Raw genomic sequence first — 8,920 nt, 5'->3', positions numbered from 1 at the left:
AGTTCCTTTAGTATTTGTTGTAAAGCTGGTTTGGTGGTGCTGAATTCTCTTAACTTTTGCTTGTCTGTAAAGGTTTTAATTTCTCCGTCAAATCTGAATGAGATCCTTGCTGGGTAGAGTAATCTTGGTTGTAGGTTTTTACCTTTCATCACTTTAAATACCTCCTGCCACTCCCTTCTGGCCTGCAGAGTTTCTGCTGAAAGATCACCTGTTAACCTTATAGGGATTCCCTTGTATGTTATTTGTTGCTTTTCCCTTGCTGCTTTTAATATTTTTTTCCTTTGTAGTTAATTTTTGATAGTTTGATTAATATGTGTCTTGGTGTGTTTCTCCTTGGATTTATCCTGTATGAGACTCTCTGTGCATCCTGAATTTGGTTGACTATTTCCTTTCCCATGTTAGGGAAGTTTTCAACTATACTCTCTTCAAATATTTTCTCAGACCCTTTCTTTTTCTCTGCTTCTTCTGGGACCCCTATAATTAGAATGTTGGTGTGTTTAATGTTGTTCCAGAGCTCTCTGAGCCTGTCCTCAATTCTTTTAATTCTTTTTTCCTTATTCTGCTCTGCAGCAGTTATTTCCACTATTTTATCTTCCAGGTCACTTATCTGTTCTTCTGCCTCAGTTATTCTGCTATTGATTCCATCCAGAGAATTTTTAATTTCATTTATTGTGTTGTTCATCATTGTTTGTTTGCTCTTTAGTTCTTCTAGGTCCTTGTTAAACATACCTTGTATTTTCTCCATTCTATTTCCAAGATTTTGGATTTCCTCTCCAAAATACTGTCATTACTCTGAATTCTTTTTCAGGTAGACTGCCTATTTTCTCTTCACTTGTTTGGTTTGGTGGGTTTTTACCTTGCTCCTTCATCTGCTGTGTATTTCTCTGTCTTCTCATTTTGTTTAACTTACTGTGCTTGTGGTCTCCTTTCCGCAGGATGCAGGTTTGTAGTTCCCGTTGGTTTTGGTGTCTGCCCACAGTGGGTGAGGTTGGTTCAGTGGGTTGTGTAGGCTTCCTGGTGGAGGGGACTGGTGCCTGTGTTCTGGTGGATGGGGCTGGATCTTGTCTTTCTGGTGGGCAGGGCTGGGTCCAATGGTGTGTTTTGGGGTGTCTGTGAACTTAGTATGATTTTGGGCAGCCTCTCTGTTAATGAATGGGGTTTTGTCCCTGTCTTACTAGTTGATTGGAATGTGTCCAGCACTGGGGCTTGCTGGCCATCAGGTGGAGCTGGGTCTTAGCGTTGAGATGGAGATCTCTGGGAGAGCTCTTGCTGATTGATATTACATGGGGCCAGGATATCTCTGGTGGTCCAATGTCCTGAACTCGGCTCACCCACATCAGAGGCTCAGGCCTGACACCAGGCTGGAGTACCAAGACCCTGTCAGCCACACGGCTCTTTTGGGAAGTCTGAGGTCTTCTGCCAGCGTTCAGTAGGTGTTCCGTAGGAGTTGTTCCATATGTTGATGTCGTTTTGATGTATTTGTGGGGAGGAAGGTGATCTCCACTTCTTACTCCTCTGCCATCTCTCTCTGGGCTTCTATATTCCCTCAGGGATGCCGCTCTGGAGGGTGTGTGTCACTTCCTCCATGAGTCCGCTGTGGAGAAGCTTGAGGGCGCCCAGCATCTGTTGAAGATGCAAAACCAGCACAGTGGCTGTGCCTTCTTCCAGGACATGCAAAAGCCATCCCAGAATGAACTGGGCAAAACCCTGGATGTTAAGGAGCCTGCCATGGCCATGGAAAAGAACCTGAGCCAGGCCCTTGAAGACCTGCATGCCCTGTATCCTCTATTTTATTTATTTATTTTTGGCTGTGTTGGGTCTTCGTTGCTGTGTGCAGGGTTTCTCTAGTTGCTGCAGCTGAGGCTACTCTTCGTTGCAGTGTGCGTGCTTCTCATTGCGGTGGCTTCTCTTGCTGCGGAACATGAACTCTAGGCGCACAGGCTTCAGTAGTTGTGGCATGAGGGCTCAGTAGTTGTGGCTCACAGGCTCTGGAGTGTGGGCTCAGTAGTTGTGACGCATGGGCTTAGTTGCTCCATGGCATGTGGGATCTTCCCGAACCAGGGATCAAACCCATGTCACCTGAATTGGCAGGTGGATTCTTAACCACTGTGCCACCAGGGAAGTCCCTTAAAGTCATTTTTTAGTGAGCTTAATGGAATGTTTTCCAATAACCTCCCCACGTAATTTCTGTCACTCTGTCTTCCTTGGGTAGGAGAGAGAGAAAGAGAGAGAGTGTGTGTGTGTGTTTCCTGAAAGTGTGACTTCCCTTGCCAAACAGAGCAGCTGCACCAACGTTAAGCATTCCCCTGAATCTGGTGCAGTCTTACCTGGAGGATAAATTCATTCCCTTTGGAGTTCAAATTTCACCAGCAATTGAAAAAATACAACATCCTGTTAAGATTCCAAAAGACCTGCTCTGAAAAATCAAAACCTCTTCAGCCACCAAATGACCTTGCCTCTGATTGGGCTGAGATGGAAGCCGATGGTTTGAACCAGAAACAACTGCCCCTTCTTTCCTGAGCCTGAGAAGAAGAGGTTTTCACCACCCCACAACAGGAGGCATTCTGCCCTCTCTGTCCCCAAGCTGGGATTCGAGTGCTCTTACCTCAGCGCTGGAACAGAGGCCTTGCCCCAGGGCTTGGGCAGGTTCAAGTGGGCCAGTTCATTTCAGCTGTGGTCCAGGACTTCACTGCTTCTCTCTAAGCTGCTCTTTGCAGATCTCTACACAATTCACTCTACTCTGCCTGCAGGAAGTTAAAAAAAAAAAAAAAAAGCCAAGTTGGCAGCTAAGCATCAGAGGCACATATGTTAATACACACAGGAGGGTAAACACCCTCACTCCTCCCACCCCTGGTCACTCCAGCCACTTCCAGAACTCCAGCCTCCATCCCAGGGCTCAACCTGGCCATCTGTTCACCCAGACCTACCCCTTCTGGGGCTGAGCAATTTCAGAGTGAGCTGCAGATGAAGCAAAGCAAACTCTACTACAATCACTTAATCCTTGTGCTACTTGCTATTATTGGTAAGAAAAGCAAGGGTAAGCAAGCAACAGTTCTGGCCCTGAGTCTTGTGTTTATCTAAGGCTTGTGGACAACTGATGTCCATTAACAAATGCATCCAACTTGGTCTCTCTTTGACCTGTAGTATTTTGTTTATAATGTTACAAATGTGAATTCAATTCCGAATTTATTGGAGGAAGATTTTTAACTGAACCTAAATTTTCAACCTGTGTATTATTGTGGTTGGCTGGGTGGATAGCGTTTGTTTTTAAAGCAACTGTTGTTTTTCTTAGTGCCAAAGAAATGTATGTTTAATCTAAAAATTTTAGAAAATATAATTGTCAAAAGAAGGAAAAAGTCACCCACTCTTCTCCACCCAAGATGACTACAGATAACACATCATTCCTGGTTTTTGGTTTTCGTTTTTTAACATTTATTTATTTATTTGGCTATGCTGGGCCTTAGTTGCAGCATGCAGGGATCTTCACTGCACATGCGGGGATCTAATTCCCTGACCAGGGATCAAACCCTGGCCCCCTGCATTGGGAGCACGGAGTCTTAGCCACTAGACCACCAGGGAAGTCCCCCCTTCCTGGTTTCATTTTGTTATCCAGATTTTTTACAAAGATCCAATAAAGCTAGTCATGGTTTAGTAGTCTTCTGCAGCATCATTTGATTAGCTGTAGTATATGCCCCTGTGCCCAAAGGCTGGACAATTAAGTCATCTTCAACTTTTTTTGCATATTACAAATAGTACTTAAAACTAAATCTTTGGGGGAAATCCATGGTTATTTTCTTAAGAATCAGTCTTAGAAATCAAATTGCAGGGTCAAAGAGTTTCCAAATTTCTCAGGTTTTTGAACAGTCTTGGCAGGCTATCTCCAGGACTACTATACCATATAAACTCCCAGCAGTGGAAAACTCTGCCCATTCCTCTAATGCTCCTCTCCTCCAGTCCCTCCCTCACACAAATTCTTGCTCACCATGTGTAACGTTTCTAGTGGAAATGAGTTAGAGTTCTGGGAGTCTGAGTTTTCATACTTCATGCTCACACTCAGCTCAGCCCAAGGTTAAGACAAGATCTATGATGAGAAAATGAGCTCCCCTAATCAAGTTTTGGGGGCGGGTGCATAAGTAAGAATTGGTAAAGAGGGAAAAAGTGAGAAATCCACTAAGGAAGAGAGAAGGAGTGGTAATATGCAAGGATGGTGTCCAGGAGAAAGAGACCCTGAGATGCTAAGAGAAACAAGAGCCATCCCGTGAGACCACAGATGCTAATGGGAACTGACATCAGATGAAACTAAAGGTGAAGTGAGCCATTTGAGGGGTTGCAAATGTGAAGATTTCACAAAGATTCAGGGCAGAATAGAGCAAACAACAAAGGCATCAGGTGAGATGGAAAAATAAAAAGTCACTTGTGGCATCTGGGCACTTTGCTGCTATCTATAATTAATGCCAACAAAACACCAGGAGCCAGAGTCACTGTGGGGAAAGTGGGCCAGGCCAGGAAGAGGTCTCTACCTGCAAACACAGCTGAGCTGGTGGCCACCTGGGAGCCTGCCAGTAAAGAGCCTTCCCCAGGGAAGAGGAGCAAAGTGCCCCCAGGATGGGGGGACTACGGAGCTGGTGACCCACCTGCCTCGTTAACACAAAGCAGGTCCCCACTCTCCATCTCTCTCTAGCCAGCCTCTGCCTTTTGCTCTAGGCCAAACCTTCAGTGAGAAATGGATAATTCACCGAGTAATTTGTCTAAACAGCTGGCCACCCTCCCCCCACCACCACTCCACCCCATGTACTGTGCACTCCAGCCACAGCAATCTGCAGACTAATGAGGAAATGGAGGGTCCCATTAGGGTTTTTTAAATCCTTTGGAAGATGGCTTGTAGACCTCCAATATTACTCAAATAGGCAAGTCATTCTAGCTGCCTACCCTGCTGCTACCCCACCCACTCACACACTTGGGCTTCTGCTTATGGACAAAGGGTGGAATCCTGACCTCAAAGCAACTCAGTGTACAATGGAGAAAAGACAGTCTCTTCAGTAAGTGGTGTTGGGAAAGCTGGACAGACACACATAAATCAATGAAATTAGAACACTCCCTCACACCATACACAAAAATAAACTCAAAATGGCTTAAAGACTTAAATATAAGACATGACACCATAAAACTCCTAGAAGAGAACATAGGCAAAACATTCTCTGACATAAATGATAGCAATGTTTTCTTAGGTCAGTCTCCCAAGGCAATAGAAATAAAAGCAAAAATAAACAAATGGGACCTAATCAAACTTATAAGCTTTTGCACGCAAAGGCAACCATAAACAAAAGGAAAAGACAGCCTATGGACTGGGAGAAAATATTTGCAAACAATGTGACCAAAAAAGGCTTAATTTCCAGAATACATAAACAGCTCATACAACTCATAACAACAACAAGAACAAAAAATAAAACCCAATCAAAAAATGGGCAGAAGACTTAAATAGACATTTCTCCAAAGAAGATATACAGATGGCCAACAAGTACATGAAAAGATGCTCAACATTGCTAATTATTAAAGAAATGCAAATCAAAACTACAATGAGGTGTCACCTCACACCGGTCAGAATGGCCATCATCAAAAAGTCTACAAATAATAAATACTGGAGAGGGTGTGGAGAAAAGGGAACCCTCTTACACTGTTGGTGGGAATGTTACTGAGTCCAGGCTCATACTGCTCACCACACGACAGGCCAAAAAATCACGAGATGAGTTGCTGGGGCAAGATAATGACTTTATTCGGAAAGCCAGCTAACCGAGAAGATGGTGGACTCGTGTCCCAAAGAACCATCTTGCCTGAGTTAGAATTCAGGCTTCTTTTATACTAAAAGGGGAGGGAATAAAGTCAAGCATTTCCTGGTCCCAGTCAGCCTCCAGAGGGGATGTGTTCATTTCTTCCTTCCTGCAGTCATTCACAGGTGGGCTTGGTCAGGTTGTTTCCTGTGAGCTAACAAAGGTCTTTTAGTTTAGCTCATTACCTGGGAGGCAGGGTTCCCAGAGATGAGCCATTATGTATAATTTAAGCTTACAGGAAACATCCCTTTAGTGATTAACTTGTAATAGAATACAAAGGTTCTTCCCTATTACAGGAATGTAAATTGGTGCAGCCACTATGGAAAACAGTATGAAGGTTCCTTAAAAAACTAAAAATAGAGGTACCATATGATCCAGCAATCCCACCTCTGGGCATATACCCAGAGAAAACTCTAATTCAAAAAGATACACACACCCAGTGTTCATGGCAACACTATTTACAATAGCCAAGATATGGAAGTGACCTAAATGTTCATCGACAGATGAATGGATAAAGGGATGGTACATATATACAATGGAATATTACTCAGCCATTAAAAGAATGAAATAATGCCATTTGCAGCAACATGGATGGACCTAGAGATTATCATACTAAGTGAAGTCAGACAGAGAAAGACAAATATCAAGATATCACTTGTATGTAGAATCTGTAAAATGATACAAATGAACTTATTTACAATATAGAAATAGACTCACAGACACAGAAAACAAACTTATGGTTAAAAGAGGAAAGGGGGGTGAGGGAGGGAGGGATAAATTAGGAGTTTGGGATTAGCAGATACAAACTACTATATATAAAATAGATCAATAACAAGGTCCTACTGTATAGCATAGGGAGCTGTATTCAATATCCTCTAAGAAACCATAATGGAAAAGAATATGAAAAAGGAGGTATATATATATATATATATATATATATATATATATATATATATACACACATATAGATGAATCACTCTGCTATACACCAGAAACTAATACAACATCGTAAATCAACCACACGTCAATATAAATAAACAAACAAACAAAAGCAACTCACCCATAAATAAGGGAACTGGTGGTAGACCCAGTTCCCTTAAAGGAAAGGTAGTAGGCACAATGTGAGAAGCAAATGCCATGCACAAGATCACGTGATGGGGTTGCGAGGCCCTGCAGAAGGAAAGGAAGCTGGTCTTACAAAGAGAACAGGGCAGAGGCCCGCAGTGAGGCAAACAGGAAACCGTGAAGCCCAGAGAAGGCAGATGGTTAGGAACTTTCCAGGGGCTTCGAGGCTCGTCTGTACTTCCTATTTTTGTTCCTGTAAGCATTCCCTGAATCCCTTCAATAGACCTCTGAAGAGCTTGGTTTAGACCGGCCCAAGGGTCCCAGCTGCCTCTGACTCACTAAAAGCTGTACGGGGCTGTGAGACCAGAGGGGCTCTCCCATGATCCAGTGCGTGGCTTTGTGATATGGCGTTAGCCATCCATTGTGGCTGCTCAAAAGCCTTTTTTTTTTTTTAACTTTCTTCCAAACATTGTGGCTGGGCTTTTGATAGATGAGGTAACGGGAAAGGAGAGTTCTGGATTGCAAGTGTATCTTGTGCATTGCAGAAACATGAGAAATAAACAATAGCAGAGCTGTAGAAACTTCAGGTTTTTCTGTTGTATTATAAGAATTTTCTCTTAAGTGGCTTATACCAACACTTCCTATCACCCTACAAGTGTTACACATTCGATCCCAGGGTCTTCTTGCATCCCCCTTGTCCCTGAGCCCCCTATGGACTCATGTGCTTCCTTGTAGTTTTAATACAGAACCCATTTAATGCTGGACACCACTTCTGCTCCCTGACCTCCCTCCTACCCTGCAAGGGTCACTGGCTTGACATCAAGATGTAGTTTCACTACTCTCGCTCAGCCGAAGTTTCACCCACCTCCTTCCTCATACTCAGGGCCTGTTCTCTGCTTGATCTCTCCCTGCCATCACTCCTGCCCACACGGTCCTCACACCTTATAGTCCCTGGCAGCTTCTCAGCTAATCCCCTTCCTCCTCTGTGCTCAGTCAGACCCAGAAGCACCCAAGCATGACTCGAAGGAAGAGAGCAGACACATGAGAACATGAGAGGCTGCCTTGTCCTCATGAACTCCCTCAGGCCCCCAGCAAGCATTTCCTTCAGAGGTACACTGTGTGAGGCCCTGACCCCAGACCAGAGCCAGGATTTAGAGACCCCACCCAGAACCAAAGAAGTTCATAAAATGAGCCAAGAACACACACTAAGAACTTCACACCCTAACATCCCCACAGGTAAGTATCCTCCTGGCAAGACCATTACTAAAGGGCTCCTTATGAGTGAGAGAATGGGTTAGCTTGTCACAGAGTTAGGGCCCTGGCCCCAGGTCCCTGGCTTAAATGGGCAATCACCACAAGCACACAGGAGCCTTGGGGTAAAAGATAATCCTGTTAACCCTGGATGCATTAATCCACATTATCTGAGATGTGAGCAATTGTTCTGATTGTGTTTGGACTTGGAAGCTAAGTGAGCTAAGAGCTTTTATCAATCCTTGGGCCTAAAACATTCCAGGATCTGGGTCACTACAAGTTTGCTGAGCCCTGCAGTGCAATCAGAAGACACTACACCCAAGATACAGTAAGAACTTCTGCTAAAATCAGCAGACTTCATGGATTATTTCCGTGGGTTAGGGGAGAGATAGGCCAAGCTCTTTCAATAAACGAGCTGAAATTAAATTTGAGTTGAGCACTGAACGCACAGGTTGTGACAAAAAGAGAAATGGCGTAGGAAGTTATTTTCAGAGAACCAGAAAGGGGAAGTTCTTCTGCCACTGCCGTATGCAAAGTATCCAAAGGAGGGTGGCCCTGCTCAGAACTCTCACTGTGTTGTCACTACATTGTCTGTAGCGAACAGTCACTCCATTTTGACTGTGCTTATTTCTGGTGCCAGCGTGGATATGTGGGGTGATGCTAAGCCCTCTGCATACATGATTTCAGGCCCTGTCCCACCCCTCCACCCCCCTAATTTCTGCTGCTCATATGCAACAACTTTCAACTCTTTTATCTATTTCTGGGGTTACATCAGG

The 8,920-nt window shown here is 44.1% G+C and overlaps 1 protein-coding gene across 1 annotated transcript in view; it reads right to left on the bottom strand.

Moving 5' to 3' along the window:
• Window positions 1-8,920, bottom strand: part of ST6GAL1 (ST6 beta-galactoside alpha-2,6-sialyltransferase 1) — a 145,738-nt gene that overhangs the window by 115,517 nt on the left and 21,301 nt on the right. The window contains exon 3 of the mRNA XM_024124376.3: window positions 2,606-2,744. The gene's annotated coding sequence lies outside the window, so the exon portion shown is untranslated. The remainder of the gene's footprint in view (window positions 1-2,605; window positions 2,745-8,920) is intronic.

This window comes from Physeter macrocephalus, chromosome 1 (genome assembly GCF_002837175.3).
Source record: "Physeter macrocephalus isolate SW-GA chromosome 1, ASM283717v5, whole genome shotgun sequence".
Lineage (NCBI taxonomy): Eukaryota > Metazoa > Chordata > Mammalia > Artiodactyla > Physeteridae > Physeter > Physeter macrocephalus.
The sequence above is the reverse complement of the archived record's forward strand: the minus strand, read 5'-3'. Positions and strand labels throughout refer to the sequence as shown.